The 24,823-nt window shown below is 42.6% G+C and overlaps 1 long non-coding RNA gene across 1 annotated transcript in view; it reads left to right on the top strand.

The window, feature by feature from the left end:
- LOC110399348 overlaps positions 1–14,480 on the top strand; it is a 63,947-nt gene extending 49,467 nt beyond the window's left edge. Inside the window, exon 4 of the long non-coding RNA XR_002439133.1 lies at positions 13,018–14,480. This is a non-coding gene — a long non-coding RNA (uncharacterized LOC110399348). The remainder of the gene's footprint in view (positions 1–13,017) is intronic.

Below are 24,823 nucleotides of genomic sequence, written 5' to 3'. Positions count from 1 at the left end.
CACACTACGTGCACAGAATGCATTTAAGCATTAGCTTAATGGACTTCTAAGTCTCTCTGGTCATCAGCCCCAGAGAGGTGCATCCAGCTGGCTGCTTCTAATAGTTAATTTGTTTCACAATTGGAGAGGGATTTTTTTTCTCTTTAGCAAGCTCTTTAGTGGGACCATTTGTCCCTTAACTAACATCAGATCTTTCTGACTTCTGTCTGGGAACCAAAATTCAGTTCCTTGTTGTGCAGCTGAGTTTGTCTGCCAAGGGAAGTGCAAAGACAGAGCAAGAAAATTACAAATAATGTTGATAAAAGCAGAGGAAAAAAAATCATTCTTCTCATCCAAGTATTCTCCCCATACTAGTCTACTATTGTACAGTCTTGTCCCTACAACAACACATATTTCACCTTCTCCTACTCCTCAGCAGCCCTCAGGTGGGGACACGCTTGCTCTGTTCACTTTCTTACAGGGGACAGTAGGAGTTGTAGCATTTTTAATATTTAAACAAGTTTAACATACCCAGTAAATAGAGATTTATAAGCTAGAGAAACTTGGTCAGCCATAACTGAAGTGTAGCAGCACAGTAGCCAATTTATTTGGGTTATTTAGAAATGAAAAATGAGCCAGTCCACTTATTAACAGAAACTAGCTGCCAAGTGAACTTTCAGGCAGCCAAGGGCTCATTGGTAGGAGTTTCCACAAATCTTGGTTTTGTCAGACTTCTCACAATAGGACAACATAATCAGGTGAAATTAAAATGGCCCTCCATGAGACAGTCAGCAAAAAAAGACAGCCCAGCCTTCAATTAGTGTCATCACTAACAAGCCATGTGAAAGATAATATAACAGATCTTGGCTGATTTCCTGCCAAGTTTCCCAGACCTCACTTTGCTTTTTTGTCTTTACATGCAGTATCATATTTAGCAGAACTAATGAGCCTGCATTCCTCTAATGGGCCCACCCCAGCATGTGAGGTTTTCGTTTTCTTTTGTTGATGATCTCCTTTCCCCAAGAAATCAATGTTTCGAAAAAGATGAAGAATAAGGTCTTTGTAGCATTATCACTCCAAGGTCTCTGCTCTACCCTTACTTTTACAACAAACAAATCATTTTTGCCTAGTGATTTTAAAGGAAGTGTGGAAAAACATTACTTTCTGCAGGATTGCAAATGTTATTGCTCCCACAGCAAGGGCCCAGTGCAGCTCAATTTGTTGCTCTTAATTGGGTAAAGTGATGGAAGCAAACAGAGAAATAGGAGAGAAATAAAAGGAAAAGATCAGCAGAAAGCACTCTCTATTTTCTAATGCAGAGTCTAAGTACAAGCCATCCTTTATCAGCGAGGCATTCTCAGTGTCACCTGTGAAAGCTCTGCTGGAGTGACCATGGGCTGTAACAAACCTCCCCTGCAAGCCGAGCCAATAGCAGCTCCGTATCCTGAAACCTGGAGCAAATGCAGCATGTGAGATTGAGGCTGCTGAAAGCAATTAGCCTTTCACTCTCCTTAACATGGGACATTTCGTCTAGCAAGTTTTCCAGATCAGTGTTGGTGGCGTCAAGGAATGCGTTAGCGGTTCATCAGAATGCAGCCGCCAAAGGCACAGCAATATGCCCTCATGGCAAAGGTCAACAGCATCCCAGGCTGCATTAGGCAGCATATTGCCAGCAGGTGAAGGGAGATGTTTTTTCTCCTCTGCTCAGCACTGCTTGGACACGTGTGGCATGGTGTGTGTGGTGCTGGGCTCCCTCCATATTGGAGGGACACAGACATACGTTGCAAGAGCCATGAATAAGATGAAGGAATTGGTGCATCTGTCGTATGAGGAAGATGGAGACTCTTCAGCCTAGAGAAGAGAAGGCTAAGGGGATCTTATCACTGTGAGCAATGGCCAGTTAACTAGATGATCTCCAGAGGAGCTTTGCAGCCTCAGCCATTCTATGACTAGTCACGTCCAATGCAAATCACATGCAGCTCTCAAACAGGCTGAGCACACCCCTATCTATGCCTGGGCTGCATCTAGCAGAAGCCTGTGCTGTTGAACCTGCAGGACAGCCAGAACTGGGACACAAGCAGACAATGAGGCTGGCTTAGCTGGATTGCTTGGAATTCAGGGTAACATCCAGGCCATGCCCAATCTGACAAAAGGGCAGTTGGGCTCCGGAGTTATTCCTAGCACTGTCCCTTCTTGAAGAGCCCAAGGGCACGTTGTAAGTGTCTGACAGCCCTTGGTAACATGAAGAATTTGGTATAGGATTTACAGCTTCAATCAAGTTGGCCACCCATGCTCTGCACTTTTGCCTCCTGCCCAGACTAATAATCAACAGCAAGAGAACAGCATCACTTCGGGACATCACAAGATTCAACAAAGATAATGACTGCTGTGGTTTTCTTAAAACACTAGTATTAATAAAATTCATTCTGAAAAGGCCGAGACATTAAGTGCTAAGCAGATGATGAGCTCCAATTGCAGCAATTACTGATTGACTACATAATGTACCCTAGCTTTTGCTAATGTTGTCGTTGTTCTTTTCTCCCCCTCCTTTGTCCTTTCTCCAACTGTTAGCTAAGACTTTTTAGGCAATGGGCAATGGACTGTGGAAGGAGACTTCCATGCATGAGGTATTTTGTTTGCTGATTGCAGTTTCTCAGCTTCTATTCTCCTAGTGATTTTTCCCCCTTGTTGATTTTATTGGGGTATTTATGTCTAGATATCTCTTTCACAAGGCCTATAGGGAAACAATTATCCTGAGCACTTTTTATGCCTTTATGAAGTAAAACCATCTAACAGGTTCCCATACCATCAGTAAGGCCATGCCAGCTTGCTTCACGTCAAAATAAATGCCAGAAATGAAGAAAATTGTGAAAAATTTCTCCTATATGTATATATTTTAAGTTTGGATAAAATCTTTGGGCATGAATCTGCATTTGGCATTGCAGAAAGCCTCCTTCATCAGAGAACTTCAATACATAGGAGCATTTAGCTTACAGAGGCAGGATTTGAAGGAAATGGGAAAAAAATGAATCAAGACTTGGTGAGGCTTAGTCAACTCAGCTACTCTGCTGTTCGTATTTATACAGCAGTGGTGCACAGCCCTACAATTAAAATCATCTAACTCACTTGCAGTAAAGGTCAGGCAGCAGATGCTGCCACTAGACCTGACGGATTCACTGATAAGCTTCACTTCCAGGCAAAGATTATGAGAACAATATAAAGCATCAGCCTTTAGTACTTACAACAACACATGCACTTACACAAGCATACATCTTAGCAGTAAGACTCTGTATTCATTTTTAGTAAAAATATGCACTACTAAGGCTCAACCTTTTCAAAACCACGCCATATGCACTAAATAAAATTGATATTTTAAATGAAATATGTGACACAAGTGTGAATAGCAATTCTTTAAGTACAGTCAAGTGTTTGCGTAGCTGACAGTAAGTGAGATGTGTTCTGAAGAATGAATGGGTTTTGCACTAATATGCAGAATATCTTTGCATAGTAATAATGGAAGAAAAATCAAATTATTCCAGAATCTGGTTAGGCATTGAGTGGAGTTATATGAGAATGTAAATTGGAGAGAAAAGAGCCATCTCTGCATTCTCAACAATCTTTTATAGGTAATGAATTGTTTTGAAAATTTAGCTAGGAAAAAGCATTTGAATTGGAGTCTGGCAGTCCTTCAGAGTATTCTTAGAGGTTATCTCTGCAAGGCAGGTGGATGAGGAAAGAGACAAGCTTAACCCTATAAAAATAATTATGATATATTATTAGCATCTAATGGCAATCTAATGGAGTCTTTTCAGCAAAGACATCACTGGCTGCAATTTCTCTCTGTCATATGCATAAAAAAGCAACTCTTAATGAAGTCTACTTTCTGGTAATTTCTCAAACACAGTGAAGTTAGCAGGGAACTTTCTGTACTTGAAACTTCACATGCTTCAGCATATTTCCATGCTACTGTTAATGGGAATGCTCCACCAGGGCAGCATGCAGCAAGCCTTAGCCCCTAAACCAGCATCAGAAACCTCGAGGCTACATAGTGTACCAAGCATAAACCTGCAGCAAGAGGACTGGAAGGGAATGCCATCGGGGGTATCATGGTCTTCCCCATTCCTCCAGCTCTTGCACCCCAGGAAGAGAAGCATAACTCTTTATAAAATTTCCTTTGTTGCATTACCATGCTGGATACAACTAAGATACTAACACTGCCACAGCCATGTAGACATTGAGGTGAAAATGGCCTGGAAGTCCAAGTGGCCAAATGGAGATAAGAACAAGATTCAGCAGGGAGCAGGCAAATTGCCTGTCCTTTGGAATGAGCACAGGTGAACCTCAGACTCAAGCTCAAAAGGAACTGAAATCCATGTTCCTTTCAGCAGTGAGAGACCAGCACTGCCATTGTGAGAGCAGGATTGGTTCAGATCAGTATAATTAGCTATGTCACTTGCGTATGAAGGTCAATAGCTTCCTGCCACTATGAAACAACCATATCTTTACATGCAGTGGAATAGTAAATACTCACTTTCTCAAACCAAATTAGAATAATTTAACTCAACATCATGTACCTGCATTCTGGACTTTCTATTTCTTTCCATCTACAAGAGTAAATTAGACTTCTTTGTATGAAAGCAGAAGATGCTATGGGGCTCTCAGGAGAATGTTGCGTTTGTCATCAACAATAACAAAAACCAAGCTCATGCAAATGGCAGTATCTTGTGGGAAATGAGTAACACGGTGAGTTAGGAGGCTGTTTTTTTCTTTTTCTTTTGAAGAGATTTGCAGAGATGTTATATGGAAGGAAACAGAATCTACTAGAGCATTAATATTAAAGCTAGATAATACTTTCAGGAAAAAATGAAAGGTCATCTCCATCCACGGAGACAGTCAAAACCCAACTGGACACATTTCCTGGCAAGCTGCTCACACTGAGCCTGCTTAAAGGGAGGGTTAGGTGATCTCAAGAGGTCCCTCCCAATCTAAATGACTCTGTGATAGTGAGACACAAAGTAGCTACCTATTTATTTACTTATTTTACGTTTTCAAAGTAAGTCTCAGTGTTTCTTCTTTGAGCAGGCGAAATCTCAGATCTCCCTTCCAAACTCAACAATTCTAGTTTAGGAGTGTAAAAATATTTTTGAAGCTTTAAATTGATCTTTGAATTTTCAGTTCAGCAATAATTTTTTTTAAGAGGTGGAGAGGGCCTGAGGAATAAAGACTAAGGCAACTTACAAAATAACAGATATTTCTGCTTGGTTCAAAAGGAAAAAGTTGTTCTTATCTTGGCAAAACCAACACAACTGCTTTTGACCTGTTTTTTTCTTTTTTTTTTTTGTCAGCTCCGCCCTTGAGAAAAAAAAAAAACACTAGTTAACTGTATTTAGAAACTGAGATAGAAAAAGATTCAAGTGATAATTCTCTTGATCTTTAATGTCAGTCATATTAAAAAAAAAATAGAACAAACCACAAGATCACTGTTTGGGAATTTGGTGCTTTCAGAGTTTAGAAATGTCCCCAAAAGAAACTCATTCCCAGTAACATGGGACATAAAAACCCCAATCTCATATTTCAATTTGTGGAAGATAAAGTGAAATATCAAGTTTCCATCCTATTTCTTCTGCTTATGTTTGTCCAAACAAATTATCACATTTCAGGAGCATTTCCACCTTCTTTCATCTATCTGGTTATACCAGAAGAGTTCATGTGTACTATTTCCATTTCTTATCCAACCACTTGAACAACACCTGCCTTCTTCATCAGCTTCCTAAAATAACTACCTCTGGCAGGTTAGAAAGAATCCTTCATTCTCCAATGCAAAATAGCATTCAAGTAATGAACTTAGGGCTTAGTTCAACAAATATTTAATTTGACAAGTGCTAAGTTTTAACTCGTGATATCTCATCTTTGCACTGAAATATCTAAACCAGGTGATCCATGCATAATGCGATAAGCTAGAAATAAACATCATAGCATTTAGAAAACAGCTCCAGCTTTTTGCCATGGAAATTATTTCTGCTTAAAACATCAAGCCAGAGTAATTGTATATTTTGTTTAGAATGACAGCTGAATTTTTCATGTATTTGCTGTCTTTTGATGGCAGATAAGTGGGAAGGGAAATGTGCTCTCCGAAGGCTTTTATCAACGAAAATCACAGTCAGAAAATTGCACCAGGGAGCACAGCAATATTTCCATACTTTACTGCACTTACAGACAGAAAACTGTCATTAGGGCTAACCAGGTGTCATACAAAAAAAAAAAGAGATGTTTCTTTTCACAGATCCTTTATTTGGCCAGAATATTTCCCCCTACAGTCACAGGGGGTGGGAGGCCATCAAAGCAGAATTTAAAGCATTAGGCTTTTCAGTGAAGTACAGCCAATATTTTAACAAGGGAATCCAGCAGAACTCCTGCTAGATCTACAGACTGTGATAAAACCCAGAATGGGACAGTCACCCTGGGGAATCTATTCACCTATATTACATTTAAACAAAAGGGCTCTTAAACTGAATAGGGAGCAGAAACATCTACAAAGCCTTTCTTGCTCCTTAGGATGTTTCTTCCTAATGCCCTTCATGTGTTGTTTGTAGGGCACACCTACCAGGAGAGCATCAGTAAAGGCAGCTGAGCAACTACCTTTTCCTGGGAAGATGTTTAAGATGGCTGTTTGGAGTCTGGTTGAAAGGGAAACAGCATTTCATGAGCTTGTATGTGCTCAGACTGAGGGAGAACAGGGGCTGGGCTCTGCCCTGGGTGCAACAGGAGCCCTGGGGTCTGCTCCTGCTGTTGCACCATGTACTAAAGCTACCAAAGCTCTACTTGCATTTTGCTAAGTGTGAGCTGTGACTTCTAATAAGAGTTGCTGCTTCTGCTGTTAGAAATTAAATTCCTAGTGAGCAGACTCCTGTGGATTCACAAGAATCATCACAGCAGCTGTAAAACTCTTTCATCTCTCTATGACTCAGTTGTGCAGCTAGTATTTCAGTTACTTGCATATTTTGTAAACAAAGCTGTTCTGAGATCCCTTGGAAGCCCCATTCTCCTTCTCTAAAGGCAGTCCTGGCTTTACCTATCAGGACTCCATTCCCTTTGGGAAACATTGTGCCTTGCTGCTCCCCAGCTCACAGCGCTATGGGATCTCTGTAGGGCTGCACCAGCTGTTCCTCCAGGAGATGCAGCAAAATGCTCCTGAAACAGTGCACAGGGTCCAGCCCCCAGCACAGAACTGCTTGTGCTCTTCATGCATTATGACAATAATGAAAGCAGCTGCTGCCTGAGACAGGTTTCTTCACAGCAGAGTGGTGAAAAATAGCTGAGCCTTCCCTGTCATCCAAATTTGGCAAGAGACAAAGAAAGCTGCACACATTTTGCTCCAGCAAAGTGATTTGAAATAACAACAAGAATATCTCAAAATGCTGCTTCTGACCCAAAATGCTATTAGTAGTAATGTGGGTGTGCCTTTAACCAATTGTCAAGGAAAAGGTAACCAGAAAAAAAATGAATGAGACATCTAAAGATTCTCATTTGGGTGTCCCCATCACAAGACCCTTTCAGCCTTTTTGCTGCAATCCCCTCATGGTGCAGGCATTACTTCCTCCATACGGATCTCTACCGGTGCTATTGAAAGATGATTTATTTCCATGCTTTGCGTTACGGATTTCATCTTCAAAACATTTGGCTCAACTAATTCCTTACTCCCCACCCAGCATTCAGGAATATCATGCACAGCAAGTATGGAACTACACTTTTTCTTGTTCTGCTACTATTCAGCACTTCAACTAATCCTCCAGCAAGAAGACGTTTTCTCCTTTTCTTGGGATATTTCAACATCCTTCTAGAAGCTGACAGCAATAATGCAGAAAATAAGTGATTTTACTCCCCTCTTGATAATTGATTGTATAGAGTGGAACTGTCCCTAAAATAATAACAAAAGCAGCAGCCCAATGCCCATAAAAGCTGTTGGCCCTTCCACAAGTTGAGTTTACTTTTAATTGTGAGGCAGCAGAGAAAAAGAGAACGGGTCTTAATGGACAAAACTGTTAGACTTCACTACATAATATCATAGTTAAAGTGCTGCAGCTTCATCTTTTAGTTCAAATTAAGAGATAGAAAATAGAAGTTATCCAAAGCCTCTTACTAAAACATGACCATTCTCCTTTGCACTTTTCTTCTTCCTCATTTAAGGAAAGCTGCTGTTTCTATCATTTTCTAGCTTTGTTGAACAGGACTTGATGGAGGGGAATTAAAATGGAACATGACTTGGTACTGGCTTGGACCCAAACCAAGCCATGTTCTTGGAGACCATTTGTCTGCCACCAAGATAGTGGCAAAGCCTGCAGACTGACCTGGCTGCATTTAGTTCATGGTCACTCCCAGAGAAGAAGTTCTCAGAAAAGGCATGGAAAAAAGACAGGGATGCTGATTAGAAAAGATGTAAGGGCTGGTTTCTCATTTGTTCAATACCTTACTAAGGTTGCATTCTTCCAACACTTTCAAATCCATTTCCTGCTGTAACTCAATTATCCCAGAAACTAAGTAAAGCAATCAAATTCTGCCCTAACAGCTGGGATTTTTCCAGCAGAAAAAATATCTGTAGCTGAAAAAAAAAAAAAAAGGTTTCCTACATTTTACAGATCTTTTAGTTGGTGTTTACAGGAGTAGATCCAGTAGGCTTAGTTGGTCAGTATATTTTATTCTGAATCTTAGTATGTAACAAGCTTGCTTATCTTTTTAGAGAGATAAGCCTGCATCCTTCACTTTGCCTTGGAAGAGTCCCTTTCAAGTGGTAATCACAGAAAAATACAGTATAGAAATACGAACAAATTATTACACAGGTTTTCAGAACAGAAAAATTGAAAAGACCTTACAGATCACTCAGTTCATTTCCTTGATGATAAAAAACTGAGAGGTTGTCATGCAATATAAACCCATGCTACGTGAAATAAAAGTTTACTTGAATATTCTCCGGTCTTGTACAGAGCATAACAAAAACCCAGCCTCCTTCCATCGTATCATTAGGGATCCAATTACAGAACTTACAACTACTGCTGCCAGAAGTACTACATCTTCACATTCGTGTTTGTAGCATGGAAGCACTGCTACATAGCAAAAATGTACAGTTTGACTGCAGACTTTGATGTCAATGTTATGTCAAAGCCCAACTCTGTGTACATATATGTGAAGGCTGAGAAATAAACTAGAGTTACGTACATACAAGCAAGTTTTGCTGGTTATAGAAGGTAGGACGTGTAGGATCTTCCAAATGAGCAGAAACGATGTGCTTGCACAAAACACACTGCCACAGCATAAAAAACATCAAGACTAACAATTCATTTCACTTGAACTAAGGAGCAGTTTGAAATAAAAGCACTATCATTTCCCATGACTATCATGCTTCCCAAACACCAGGAGACACTGAAATGAAACTTGTTTCATTTTGCAGAAGAAAACGTTACTCTGGAAGCAATCAGTGGTCAGCAGAACATAACAGCAGTTGACATTTCAGGTCAATATGAAAGCAGTTTGGAGCCAGCCATTTTGGAAACACTCCAGTTTGTCACTTCATTGCTAATGAAGACAATGTTGCAACATGTTTTGCTTAATATAAAAAATCAGGATTAGGATCATGGGAGAATTATTTCCCTCTTAACTTCTCCCCCCTCTAACCCCCTTTCCAAATGCAATTGTTCTATTTTTAAACAAGCTCATTTGCTCTTATTGTTTTTGCATCAAGTTGGCAGCTCACTCATCTGTCTCCCACTGTGCTTAAAGAGATGTCATGATCCTGCAGTCCCAAACACAGTCCTGATGTTTCCACTGAGCTAAAACACATCTGCAATGACAGCTTTCTCTTTGGAGTGAAGCTATTTTTGTAACAATGACAAAATCAAAACATCCAGGGTACCACGATATTCATTGGTTAACAGCGAAAAAAAAAGCTTGTTTAAAGAGATCCTTCCCTTCACCACACACTTCGTTTGGGAGCAATACCACATGAAGGTGGCTGACAAATGAGGCTGCCTTTAGGACCGCCCTTCACCCGCAGTCCTACTGCAATCTCTGGAGCAGCCCCGCATCTCCAGAGTGGTCCCGTGTTTCTCTTGGATCGGTGACAGAAATGCCAGGTGAGACACACCTGGAGGATTGCTTCCTACCCCACATCAGCTGGGAAAGAGACAGGCAGCAAGCAGGTAACTGAACTCACACATTAAAGAAAGCTTGATTTGGGATTTCAAGCCCAGTTCTTGCAAGTGACTGAATGAAGACCCAAATTCCACTGAAAGGACTAATGCTCTTACAGCTAAAATTCATCCACCTATGCCTTTACTTGCGTAATGCAGTGAAAGCCAAGAGAAAGATATAGAACTGTGCCACATCACTGGTCTAGGTCCCTGGTCATTACCCCTGCTGCCTTAGGTTTTGGCAGTCTTGGTGAGGACTGGGCTCTTCTCTCCTTCAAAGTTGGGACTGGCTCTCCTCCAGAAAATCAGCTCTGCTTTTACATGAGCACAAACATAGCATCAAAAGCGATAAGCTTTCAGACCTGGCACAATCTCCAGACCAGTTTCTGACCCTGTCTGCATGTACATTGGTTACTTCAGTAGGTTTTTCATCTTGGGACTCAGTGAAGGAGGCTGAAGACTCCTCAACTTAGTGAAAAATAGAGATTGAGTCACTTTGTCGCCCTTAGAGGTCTTCCCTGCGAATCAAGTCAGATGCACATTTGCCATAAGCGTATTTCATGGAATAAATAGGTTTGATAGCTGACCATTTCTGGCAAGAGCTGCACAGAATCTTGTACCTTTTATTCTTAAAGAAACTGAAAGCAGAGGCATGGCAGTACATCAAAATAACTTCCACAGAAAGCAAACAGCCAACCCTAGAGGGGTCCTAGAGGGACAAATCCCAAGGAGATGATTTTTTTTTTTTCCTGTATTACAGTAATGAATATTCTGCCACTTTGGTAGGGCAAGCATAATTGTTCAAGCTTCTATGCTGAGACTAATTGCCCTGTCACTTACAATTAGAGATGCTAATATGGTCATTAAGGTATTCGAAATGGCTCCTGAGCATCCTCTCAGGTCACCACAACATATAGGGCCCTCCTAGCCAATTAGCAGAGGGAGGTGGAGGATGGAGACCTGCACAGGCCATGGTGCCATGGGAAATACTACAGGCAAGGGTATGCCACAGCCTTCCTGCAAAATCCTCACTGGCTGAGGATGTTGAAGGGAGACCCAGGTGCCCACCAGCAGCCTGGCCTTTCCCTGCAGAGAAAAACACCCTTGTTCAGAGTGGCCTGGCTGCTTTGACAGAGCCCATCTTGAGAAGCTGCAGCTTCAACAGCTGTCTCTCCAGCAAGCCACAGAGTGTGGTGCTCCAGTGCCTGGGCACAGTTTGTCATCAGAACGGGACTGAGAGCTCATTTGTAAAGATGGCTAAGGGAAAAGACCATTTCGTCATTGATTTCTTTTGTACAGAGCAGCCAACACACAAGACAGTGCAATGTGGAGTTTTTAATCCATACTACATGGCAAGAGGGTGTAATTACACCCAGTCACACAGAAAAAAACCACACCACTAAATCTTGGTGGGTGCCAGGTTGGTGAGGACAGCCTTTGTGGTTTTGTGCCACGTTCATTGGAAGAGGTTGCTTTTGCATGGGAGAGTCCGGACTCCAACAATTTTGTGCTTTAAGGTAACTTGGAGATACTTTTTGAAAGGTCGGTTTTGAAAAAGCAGCAGGAAAAAAAAAAAAACCTCTCTACAAATAACCCAGCTTCTCTGAAGGGTTTGGCACCCCCCCGTCAGGTTTTGGCAAACAGGAGAGGGAACTGTCTGCCTGGTGTTGGCTTTCCTCCACAAGGAAGTTCATATCTAATATAATCAAGCCATGTTAGAACTGAGCAGATAAGAAGCCACATGCAACCCAAACCACAAAGCCTCCATTGAAAACGTGCCTTGATTTCAGGGAGAGGAAAACTAAGAGAGGATTACAGACCCAGGGCTCTCTCCATTGTCCCAGATTTAAATCCATTACACTACAGCAGAGTTGGCCCAAATTCTGCTTCGCTGTGAAAAAGGCAAGTGCTTAGCTTCCATCAGCTGCAACAACATTTCCGATTTCTTATCTCATTCCTAATTGCCATTCATGAGACAGCAGAGTTGTGTTCACGTCTAGCCTTACCCCATTTACTCTGAAGGTTAAAATGTCACAACAGGTGCAGAGTAACCAGCAGTTAAAAAAATGTTTGTAGATACACAAGCCTGTTATTGCAACTCCAATGAGAAAATAATGCTCTCTTTGTACTTTTTTTCTCTTGACAGACAGCTTAAATTAGGTTGCTGAATAACTTGCTACGTAGTACAACAGTAAACCTGTCACAAAAGCATGTTAATCAAAGCACAACTGATACTTGACATCCCCTGGTGAAAGGCATTTTTACAGTGTTTCATTAACATTGAAAGGAGGATTAAGAGGCCTATTCCTTGATTAATGTCTCTCTCAGACTGGGAGATGTAATCCTATCTATAACCTCAAATTACTGGAAACAAAATTAAATTTCTGCCAGCGGATAATTCCGAGCGCATGTGATGCTGAGCACAGAAGTATGAGTTTCTTTACCTCCTTTATCTGACCTGGAGACACTGTGAGTTGCTGGAAGTGCAGGGGGGACACTGAGGCTCCAGCTGCCCAGAGGGGCTGAGCAATAGCCCCTGGGCTCTGGGGGATTGTACAAACATTTGGCAAATATTGCTTCTAGTGTCCAAAATTACTGCAAAATGATATGGGAAAATCCCTGGTGGCAAAGTAAAGCTGGTTATAGGAGAAAATTTCATAGATGCCAAAGGTTAGAGAGAAGGTACTTGACCAACCTGGCATGCCAGCTGTGATAGTGAAATATTGCAAATGACGCAGGGTGTTTTCAAACAGCTTCAGGCTTTAGGAGGAAGAAAGGTAGACAGGGTGGAAAAAAAAATAAAACAATGCCAGGATTTTTTGACAAGATATTTCCTTGCTCTTATCCCTACCAGGTGACAGAGACCCTCCTGAGACTTCCGTGCTCTATTTGATGGACAACACGGCCAGGTCTGGACTCTTCCTGCTTTCCAAACCCGGTGCAACTTGTACCAGCAGTACTTGGAAGCCCAGAAGAAAGAACCAGAGCTCATAAAATCAGCATCAATGTCAGACTGCCCAACACAAGACAGGGCAAAGGTGCTATCAGGTCAGCCAGTAACTCAGCTTCTTCCTCGTGGAACAGAGTCCTTAGGTCAGGAGCAAGGGAGACCTGGACTCCCAACAGACTTCCCTCTATTTCGTAGAATCATAGAACATTACATTTGGAAAAGAACTCTAAGATCCTGTCTAGTCCAATTGTGTGTGTGCCTGTGTTCCCCTCACCAACACTACCACTACCATCCTGAGCCAGGAATAATTTCTTCCATTAGATGAGAGCAAGGACTTTTTGGAGACAAGCTTCATGTTCTGAGCTGTTAACACCTTGCCTAAGGCAACACCATGTCTCACAACTCACCCCACTTTGATCTTCTCTTCAGTTCTTACAGCTTTCCTCTGAAGCACAGGCTGCATGCCAGGGGTGTAGCCCTGGGGTTTGGTCCCATAGGAAACACAGTCCCAGGACCTGCCTGCCCAGTGGTACTGCCAGACCACACTGTAATTGTGCTTTGCCATGAGTATCTGGAAACTTTTCTTAAAAGCAAAGCAATCAAAAATCACCACTCGGCAAAAAAAAAAAAAAAATCTGGAAGAGGGCAGAGCATGAAATGCATGCTTTTAAAACAACATTGAAACTAAGTGCATGTGTCTGCCCTAGATCTTGAACAACCACTCTCAGTCCAGGTTTCTACAAAGCAGACTAGTTTGTAACCCATCGCTCCCTCCTCAACTTTTTTTTCCCAGCAGCTCCTTTGCACTGGCCCAACACCTTTGTTTTCATGACTGTCTCTAGACTCAGGTTAAAGCAGCCTGTGGAAGGGACAGAGTTTAAGAAACAGACGGGGCCACTTTATCCTCAAATTGTTTTAAGGGTAGTAACCATCCGGATCCTTCCCATGTGTGCTTCTTGGTAAACCTGTCAGCATGCTAACTCAATGTACACATACAGACAAGTACATCTGAGATGGGAATTTTGAGATATGTCCTTCAAAATGCTGTTCTCAGAGTATTTTCAGGGCAGAGAGGGCTGTTGTTTTAGCCTTGCAGCTTCACTAAGCTGAGGGCATGAGGCTGTACAGCTGTAAGTCCACTGGAAGTGGCCTAGAACTTTCCATTACATCATCTATGACTTAGAATCTTAGCGTGCCTAAACCTGACACTTAAAATGCTATATCCACTCCCTAAAGAAAAGGCTGTGTTTCTTGTAGCCATTTATAACATCACAGAAGATCTTAGAGAGCCTTAACCAAAAGGCAGACTTAAACTTTGCTACAGCAATTAAAAACCCTGTCCATTTATATATATTTATATATATGTATTTATATATATATATCAGGCATTCAAAAGCTTTAGGGTGAAGTTCTTTAGGGAGCAATTCAGCCAGACCTCTTTTTGTTAATCTCACTTTGAAAACTCAGTTTCTTCTGATGAAACAACAACTCCTTCATTTGCAAGCTAACTTGTAAGGAAATATTTGCACCACATACACTGGCTTACTTAATAGTTAAGTGAGCCATATGGCACCAGAACCAGCAATTTAAGTGGGAACAGACAACAAATAAATGGTGCAGAAAGCTAAGCTTTAGATGGCTGAGAGGATCAGTTCAGAGATGAGTTTGACCAGAGACAAAAAGAGCAATTTCCCAAAGAGCAAAAGAAGTCTTGAACTGAGGTCATGAGCGAGGCCATTGGATAATCATACAGATGCTGAGCTCTGTGATGGGCTTGTTAAGACCTCAGTGCCTCACATCACCAGTCTGTACTGTGTTCATCAGTGCATTAAGGGGACAAGATTGATGCCAGCCCTCTACAGCCTGCACCACACAACACACCAGACAATCAGCCCTGCACAGCAGCCATCCCCCGCAGCTCTGAGATGGGACAGGATTCCTATGGAAGGCCAAACAGATCAAGCACCTCAAACAGAAAGAAGACCACTGCTCCTCCCATCTTGGCTGTGTCAATGGCATATGTACAGAACAGGCTGAGGTCACGGAACCATGTGTGACAATCTGACAAAATTCAGCACAAATCAGTATCTCGACAGCACCTCGCTGGACTCTAAAAGACTGCTTTGTGGATGGGGGAAAAGCAAAACCTGCCCAGCAGCTCACTCTCTTGGCTCCTGATATTACTGATGCTGGTGAGGGGAAAGGAAGAGAGTAAGACCAAGTTTGTCAGTTTCTGTTGTCATCTCTGTTATGCTCAATTGAAATTTTCCGCTCTCATTTCTAAGTGCAGACATGACTCACTGGTAGACATCATTAACCAAGGACAGGATCATCCTACTTAATTGTTCTCAGTAGGAAACAATCAATGGCAAGATGAAAGCTGGCAGGAGAAAGAAGGGGCAGATTTAAATAACCAGCATTTAAATGGAGTTAGAAACAGCTAAAACAAGTCACCCAATCAAACAGGTCACCCCACCTAGATGAGGCATGCTGCACCGGGACACTGAAGGCGAGATACATCTCATATGGAGCTGCCGGGCAGATGCTGAGTTGAAGCAAAGCCAAAAGCAGGCCTTACCCCAAGCCCCAGCATCTGCAAGGAGCAGGAGAATACCTCTCCTCACTTTTGGCAGGTGCGCTTGTCCACCAACTTGTTCAAGTGCCTCAGAGGACTCAAAGTCCCTTTTTTCAGCCCACTTTAACAGCTTCCTCTTTTTTTCCTGTTTACAGTGCTACATGTCACCATTCTCTTGTCTGATCTTCATGCTTAGTTTGGATTGGCGTACACAAAGGCTCAAAAGAGGAGGCCCTCAGCAGCAGGAAGAGAATGTAGCATTGAGGAGACACAGCAGGACACCTGTCAATGACAAAGGTGTCACATCGCAGAAGTAGCTCTGGCTTCAGGGCTCAACCCATGTACCTTAAGCAACCTGGTCACCTGAAACACCAGAGAACCCCATTCCCTCTGGCTGGATAGCAGCTGCAGACTGTCTCTTGCTTTGGAGCATGAAGTCTTGGGGCACAGAAATCTCTTTGGTTACCTTCAAAAAAAATGTTTTTAGAATTTGGGATTTAATATAGGGACTACACTGAAGAGTATATTAGAGAGCAGAAGAATTTAGAAATGCATGAGGTATGAACATTTCCTCAGCTATCTGATTTGGAAAACAAGATATAGGAGGAGAGTTTTGTTTATTATGAGATCAACTTCCTTTCAGATTTCTTTAACAGTGTTTTTATCACATGAAACAACAGGCAGTGCCACAGCTAGTTAAACAAAACAAGTGGGAAAGAAAGAAATAATTCTGAAACCTCTATAAAATGAAGGCATTTTTCCAACTCAGGAGCCGTAAATAAACTCAAGTATTTGCCCTCAAGGAAGAACTTCACTCCAGTTCAGTTAAAGGAATCTCAGAGACACATCTTCACTCCCCAGTCTGTTCCTGTGCCTCTGCATCACTATTCTCAGTTTGAGAATTAAAGTCACTCTCCGCATTTAATGGATGTAAGCTAACAAAGGACACCCTGAAAGAGCCAGCAGAGCCAATAAAATCTGGACAAGACTGTTTTCTAGCAATTGCAGTTCCCTGACACAGGACTTCAGCCACCAAGGCTCATGCAATAGCCCACACCAACCCTCTTTCCTCCATCCATGCCTGGGTTTCCTAGAGAGCCACAGGGATGCTTCTCCCTCTTCCAGGGGTTTCTTCTAACAAGTCCCAGAAGTCATGCAAAACACCACCTTATATATATTATTATATAGATTGTGCATACATTGTATGCAAATCTCCAAATACTAGGGTTGTTGGGTTTTTTTGCCATAGTGAAACACATGCGAGTCTGAGAGTCCTAACAAACCTAAGCATTAACAACAGTCTGATTGCTGTTTAGTAATAACACTCCTCTTGCAGAAGCAATGGAAAGGGCAGTGCACACTTGAATAAGGCATCTGTATTACATTTGTACCAGCACCGCATTGCTCCCACCTTCACTACCTCTGGTACCCCGCTGGGGTTGGGATCCCTCAGTGCCTTTTAGCAGGTGGCAGAGGGATTAAAAAGCCTGGGATGCGGCAGAACATGTTCAGGAAACTTTTCTCTCCCATCTTTTCGCTTCCCCACTGTCATTATTTACTTTGAGCACTCGTTTCTGGTAGTTTGGATTAGCAAATTTCTATTTTAAGCTACCTGCCAGATGGATAAATCAACCACAAATCCCAACACAACTGGCCAAATCAATTTCTCTTCGCACCTGTATAAATCAAAAGTCACTTCACAGTGAACTCAGTAGAGCTGCCCCAAATTTACTACAGCATTTCATGAAAAAGTGTGGAAAAGAAAATATGAAAAAGTTGCTATTTGGGCTGGCTTGCTGTGGTAGGTGACATTATTTTCTTCTTGGAGTAGAAATTGATGCCAAAGTCCTGAAGTTAAGTAAGAGAACATCTTTTTTGGGGAAGAAAATCAGTCACACACAAACATGCTCACACCCTTCAATATTATGTGGAAGATTTGGGAACCATGTTCAATGAAAAGCTGCTAGCACAGCAGATGCACCATTTGCTGTTCGGGAGGGGGTGTTTGCATATCCTCATTTTTCTACTGCTAACTTTATTTAACAGAAGTGAGTATAGTTTCACAAATCCAGTTATACTTTTGTTCCCACCCAATCTCTTCACTCTCAAAAATTTTCAGACAAAGCTGGTGAGAGGCACTGAGGCTGCCTGACCCATACAGAGCCACAGGAGACACAAGCATGGGGAATCCAAAGTCCCCAAAGACAGCAAGATACTGCAGAGCCTGCAGAGTACAGCAGCTTCCATTCCTTCTAAATATTCAATCAGCAGAAGGACCTCAGACCTTCCTGAGTAGCAGAAGTGAGAATCCAGGAAATACTGCTTCTATGGGATGGAGCAACTGTACCCAGAGCCCAGTGTTCAGGTGTGAGGATTGAGCTTTCCCAGATGAAACACAGCCACAGAGGGCCCAGCAAGTGATGTACCTACACTAGTACAGAAATAATTACCTGCCAGGTTTCCAATTCCAATGCTGGAAAATGATGAGTTTTCTGAAGCTGATTCATGTGTACATGTAGGGAGGGGAAAAAAAAGGTGGTTTTAACACAGCTTGTTCCTGTCTCCTCTTTCTCTCTGCTCCTTTGAATTTCAAAAGGAAAATGCTATAATTGGAGTGGAGTAAAAAAAACATAGTTTCTATCATATGATAAACTGACATTACGGCATGTTTCTACTCTGACTCAGAACTAAAAAAGAAAAAGCTGTTTTCTCATGAAATGACAATCCAAAAATTCCCATTTTGAACCTATCTATATTGATACATTTAAACATTGTTTTGAGAGCATTGAAGCAATGTAAGAAATTAAATGCTCTTAAAGTGTATCAACATTTTATGTGACGAATCCAAGCAAACACCGAAACAAGGATTTTATCTTAGCAGAGCAAAAAAGGAATGTTCTTCTGTTGCAAATATCTGTGCAATTGACACTTCTCAATAAGAAATTCTGATTTTCACAAAACTGCATTTCCTGACAAAAAAGTGTTCGATCAGAAATTCTGAGTAGCTTTCCTGTAATATAAACATCTTTTGTTTATACATGCCCAGAAGCAAACGTCAGTCAGTAATATTTTCATTTATGGGAGGCACGTTACAAGTATCTGTATATTACACTGAAGCTGGGTTGGATTTTCCCCCATTTGCCCCCCCCTACACACGCACACACACACAGAGCATGTACATTTATCATCTTATTAAAAACGTTATTTATCTTTGTATAAAAACAAGCCAAGACATTTATAAATAACTTATAATACTACAGCGGAGTGCTAAACATCATGATTTAGGATGAAAGAAGAAACCTTTCTGATCATTGTCCTTTAGCGTTTCAAAGCTCATTTTTCATGTTTATTTGCTGTCACTGGCAATAAGTGATTGCCTTGCTGTATCGCATTTCCTCTGCAATGGTGAGTTGTTTGCAAGAGGAACGGAGGACAAGCTGTCACATCAAAGAGAAAAGACTAAAACCCACCAGGAGGTGAAGCAGGGGTTTATTGTCTTTAGCCCTGGGTTTTGACAGTTAATTAGCTCTCATCCAATTTATGTTTGTATGACAGCTACGCTGGGGTCAACAGAAACAACTCCAAGGTGAGGCAAAAGCAAAGGATACAAGGCAGGAAAACCTGCTGCAGAGCCCCAGGAAAGCAAAGGGCTTCCTCTTTCCCCCTACTCATGACCAATGGACTCATACCCTAATGAAGCTTTTGACCTGCTTGTTTTCCCCTCTCCGCACAGAGGCTTCTTTTGACAGCTTTAGACACTGAGGAACTGCCAAAGCAACTGCTAAGTTGAGCAGTCAGTATAGCAACATCTGTGAAAAAAACACTGTCCCTTCAGCTTGCTTTGTGACAACTGCCTGGGAAGTGGAAAAAGAGGAAGATGTCAACAAGAAGACAGCAATATAGGGCTCTGTCCAGAGCCTGCAGTGCTCCATAGGGTTGGACTCCACTGTCTGCCCATTGGGACCTACATGTCACTTCATCCACCTCTCTGACATCCAGAGATCTTTCAAAATGTTGTGAAGCCAACGTGCTTAACCTCTCTGCACCCTGTTGCTCCTTCTGCTGCTTCAGTGGCCTCTGCCACCTGCACTTCTTTACCCACAGCAGTCTGAAATTCACAGAGCAGGGAGCAAGCTGTGCCCACACTTTGCAGGGAAGCAGTTTGCACACCTTGTGATAAGACTTTTGCTCATATAGTATGTCTTAGCTGCAGTGAATTCCTAACCGCTGGGGAAAGCGCTGACCTACTTGGTCTGTAGCAAAATGCAGCAAGGACTCACCACCTAACATAGCGATTGGATCACATCAGAAGTCATGTACGTGTCTCAGGGGGATGACATAGACAGTAGCGCTGGAAGAAAGAATTGGAAATAAGATGCAAATTCACTTTGTATTAGGGTAAACATCCTCTGAATGGGAACGTCTGAATGTAACTGAACCAATGGAGCTCAGAGGGAAAGTCAGCCCTGAACTCCACAGAGGCTCCTTGGCAATGCCCCAGACACATCTCTTGTCCTGTTTCTAAGGCAAAACTTGTATTGAGCAGAAAGCTTCCTTCTGCCTAAAAAAAATAAAGTTTATTTTTCAGATCCTTTCAGGTCCTATCCAAGCAGAGCTTAAGCTCCAAGGTGCACAAGAAGCCTATCTCCTACAGAGACTGTCCTAAAGACACAGCCTTTCCATACTTCCACATGAAATACATAAAGCACCACAGTAAAGCTAACGCTGGCACAATACCCAGAGTCCCATCTCAGTACCGCTCTCTCCCTGTGATGGCACCTGATGGGATCCAACAGCTGAACTGCTCCTGTATGTGCATCCCACTGGGGATGCCACTGGAAAGCCACCAGCAAACAGTGAGCTTGAAGCAGAGAATCACCCAAATCTTTATATCTATTTCAGGGAAAATTTCACCACGCAAAGATTCAGGTTCATAACCAAGCTGTTCAATGTTATGCAAAAAAAATACAATGCTATCTTTAATAAAAGCATGAGAGTTAATATAAGTTGTATGAAAGCAGTCTCATGAGATGCATGCAGCAAACAACAGCCTAAACTTAGCCCATGAGCTTGTGGCGATGTATTTCTCTCAGCTGTGAATCATGTGTGGGGTAGAAAACTGTATTCCTCTCCCAAAATATCAAGGAAAGTAAGCAGTCCCTCACATTGCAGCAAGAGAGGCTCTGCACAGCAGGGGCCAGAACTGTGTTACTCACAGGGAGCCTGAAGACTTGGCAACATCACAACTAAATCTGTCAACTGCATTTCACACAGGTCACTGAGCAATCAGCAGAAGAGAATCATTTGCAGTCAGACCTGATCTAGCAAGGTTCGGATAAGAAATTGGATAAAGACCTCTTCAATTCAAGGTCATCTTTCTCCCATTTCACCAGTGCTTGGAGGCCTCATTCCAGTCTCCTCTCCGCCCTCACTGTCTGTTCCCCGTGGCCACGAGCTGTGCCTGATGCCTGGGGTTGGGTGGATGCCAGCAACAAGCCTAAGGAAGCCTTTCTTCTGCACAAATCTGGAAGCATGAGAGTTGGAGCTAAACAATTCCTAGTAGATTTAATAGATTTACATTGGCAAACACTGAGAGATTCAGCTCAACTCTCCCTCACCTTCAAAAATATGCACATCAGGTATTGTGGTGTGTGACACCTAAACATGTCCCTCAGTGCTGTGAAGCACCACGACTCACCACACTGCTTCAACTCAGGTGCTGTATCAATTTTTCAGTATGTGCGTAAAAAACGTGGTACTTAACAGTCAACTCAAAAGGAAGACAAATCAGAAATGCTGAATCCTCAATCCTCATCTACTGCTTTGATCAGGAGGCAGTTTCCTCCGTACACACTTCCCCTACCAAAGGAAAAGAAGGTTCCTTAGCACCAAATCCATGGCCTAGTGCATAAACACAGGCAGGCAGCCACCATAGAGAGGAGACGGAGAAGTCTCAAATCATAGAATTACAAAATCAGAGAAAAGATCTCTAAGATCACCAAGTCCATCCCCAGTCCATCCCCACTGTGCCCACAGAATCACATCCCTCAGTGCCGCATCTCCACATTTCTTGAACACCTCCAGGGACGGTGACTCCACCACTTCCCTAGGTAGCCTGTTCCAATGCATCACTACTCTTTCCGAGAATAAATTTTTTCCTGACATTGAGCCTGAACCTTCCCCGGTGCAACTTAAAGCCATTACATCTATTCTGTCACTGTTTCCTGGGAGAATGACTTCCACCTCACTACAATCTCCTTTCAGGCAGGCTTGGAGCCACAACACTCCGAGTCCTATATTTCCTGTGCTTGCTTCCCCAGCCCGTACCTGTGAGGAGCACCAGGCACTCATCCACCACATCTCACTGAGGGCTTTCCAAACTCCTTTCAGATTTACAGACACTGTATGGGATTTTCAGAAGCATGGAACCAATCATAACACTTTCTCATCCACCCTTTTAAAAGGCTTTTACAAACATCCATAAGTAGGTGCTGCTGCTCAAGGGACCCAAATGCTCAGGGCAGACAGGACCCCAGCACACACTGATCTGTTTCAAATATCTGTCCACCTCTGTGGAGAGCATTTTGATGATTTCAAGAACTGATGAAGGTAAAAATTCTAAAGGAAGACTTGTTGTTGGAAATCAGGTACCTCTCTATTTCAAAACCATACCAAGACAAACATTTTTGATGTGTGTGTGCATATCTTTTGTCAAGGGACTGAATACCAGGCTCAAACAAGAAGGTTAAGGGTATTTGGAAAATAATGCTTTCTACATCATTTAAATTTGCAGCACACTGAGCTGAGGGTGTGTGAGGATGGAAGGGAGCTGAAGCAGTCATGCCAACAGCATTAGCTGCTCCCACGGCTGGAGAGGCACTCTGCCAGCATGGGCACTGGGAGATGGAGGAGCTCTGAGTCCCACACCCGAATGCACACAATGTTAAGTCTCATTACCTAGGCACCAGAGCAGCCTCGAGCGGCTGCTTCTCCCTAACACAAAGCAGCCTCGTTCACACAGACCAGACACAGTGTTAGGTTCTAGATGTCATAGCTCCAAAGCTGCTCTCAAGGGCTGCTTTATTGAAAAGCTGATCCCAAGCCTCAACTCAGACTTGCACCTTTGAGTCTTCCTAGTGGTAGAGAGGAGCTGAGGGCTCACGCTAGATCAAGCATCCTCTGTGCAGAGGTTACACCATGAGATGCTCCTCAAGGAGGGCATCACTTTACCGGCAGACTCTTCTCCCTTCTCTCCCACTTTCAAAGACCTTTGCTTTTAAGTATGTGTAAAGCTTTTGCCTTTGAGCGATCACTGGAAGAAAGCTGATGCAACCTGTGGGAGGAAGAGATGTCAGAAGAGGAGCTGCTGAGCAGAGGAAAGCATCTCTATTCACCGCAGGTCTGCTGGCAGTCAGAGATTATGAGATGCAGCTGGCAGGAAAAGTGTCATTGCACAATCAGTCAAGGCAGCAGTATTTCCTTTAGAGGTATTCAGATTTCTGGGCATCCTACAGAGTCTCCAAATAAGTAATATTCGGTTGTGGCAACTGCCTAGCGTACTTCTGAGTGCTGTAAGAAAATAAAGCACTGACATTACAAAAATATTAGAGTGGCGTAAGTCAATCCTATTCATCAAATTAAGAACAACAACAAAAAAAAAAATCCATGAGCCTCCACATTTGATTAAGAAAAACATCCTCATCACTGTTAGCAATTGTGAAAGCTGCTTTCCTGGCAAGGCTCAAGCTACCTGCAGAGAATTCACTTTCCCTGACTTCTGTAAGAAGCTCAAGGGAAAATACACCATCCATCCCTCTTTCCTCTATATACTCCAGTCTGATCCATATGGTGCTGCCTGATAGTAAATGAGAAATTAAAAACATTAGCAGCAGCCTCTCCTCCCCCACCGCTTTCTGCCAGCACTGACTGTACAAAACCCACTGACCCAAGCTGGGGACTGAGCTATTTAACTGCTGATCTCTGTACAGAGATGCCAGTTCTGCCAAGCACCGATTGTTTTGAACTATCTTCTCTTGAAAAAGAATCCTAATGAAAAACTGAACATCTCCACGTGCATTGTTTCTTTTTTTTGAATTCAAAACATGGAAAAAATAAAGAAAGACACCATCAGAAATTAAAACTCTATAAACCTGAGTCTGAGTCAGGCAGCAATAACTGTAGCATTTTAGCCTAGTCCTTCCACATTTGCAGAGGCAGTTTTTCTACAAACTGACAAAAATTCCAGTGAACTCCGTTCATAAGCTCATAACTTTCAGCTGCCACTTCACTTTGTCTTCAATCCTACCAAAATGAGCTTCAACTCTGGTGTTCAGGATGGACAGTTTGCAGCCAGCAAAGCTACAAAAGCATTGTAAAACAGGATCCAAATTTGGAGCAACTGAATCAAATAGCTAAGAACTAGAGGAAACAAACAGTAGCCACTGAGTCTTTGATTCTATTTTCCCCTCAGCATCCAGGAGTGGAGGCAGGGGTAGTTACCATGTGGACTTGGAGAAAGCCATCCACCCCCAGTGTGCACGGAAAGAGACAGATGAAGAACGGGAGGTCACAGAGGAGTGGGTGCAGTGAACGTGACAAATAACACATTGCCATGTGTGAGCACATGGTCTCTATGGATTAACCTTGGCTCCTCATAGAATAGCCATTCTAATCATCCCATTGTCATAGGCATCGCAGTCTTTTGGGAAGATTTGGATGCTGAGAGTAATTGAACTCCATCACCAAGATGCAACAGCCGCAGCCTTGACCTTCACAGGCAGTGCTTCGGGCAATGCCGATCTGCTCCAAGCAGCACCCCCAGCCAAACCAGTCCAGTCCTGCTCTTTCTCATCTTCCAATGGAGACAGAGTCCATCCATAACAAAAATTTCAAGCAGAGGCTTCAGAAAGTTTCCACTGATGTTACCATGCATGCCAGTGACCAGAAGCAGCGGCAGGACAGGAGGTGAAAACTGACACTGCTAGTACAAGGACACCTGCTGAGATTCAGGCTGCTTCCATGACAAAATGTTTCTACCAGGAGGATAAGTCATAGAATCCCTTAAAAGATCCCTTGGCCTGCTCAGAAGACCTGAAGAAGTATGCAGATGAAGAAGCTGTAATGCATTTCATTTGT

This window comes from Numida meleagris, chromosome 5 (genome assembly GCF_002078875.1).
Source record: "Numida meleagris isolate 19003 breed g44 Domestic line chromosome 5, NumMel1.0, whole genome shotgun sequence".
Lineage (NCBI taxonomy): Eukaryota > Metazoa > Chordata > Aves > Galliformes > Numididae > Numida > Numida meleagris.
The sequence above is the reverse complement of the archived record's forward strand: the minus strand, read 5'-3'. Positions and strand labels throughout refer to the sequence as shown.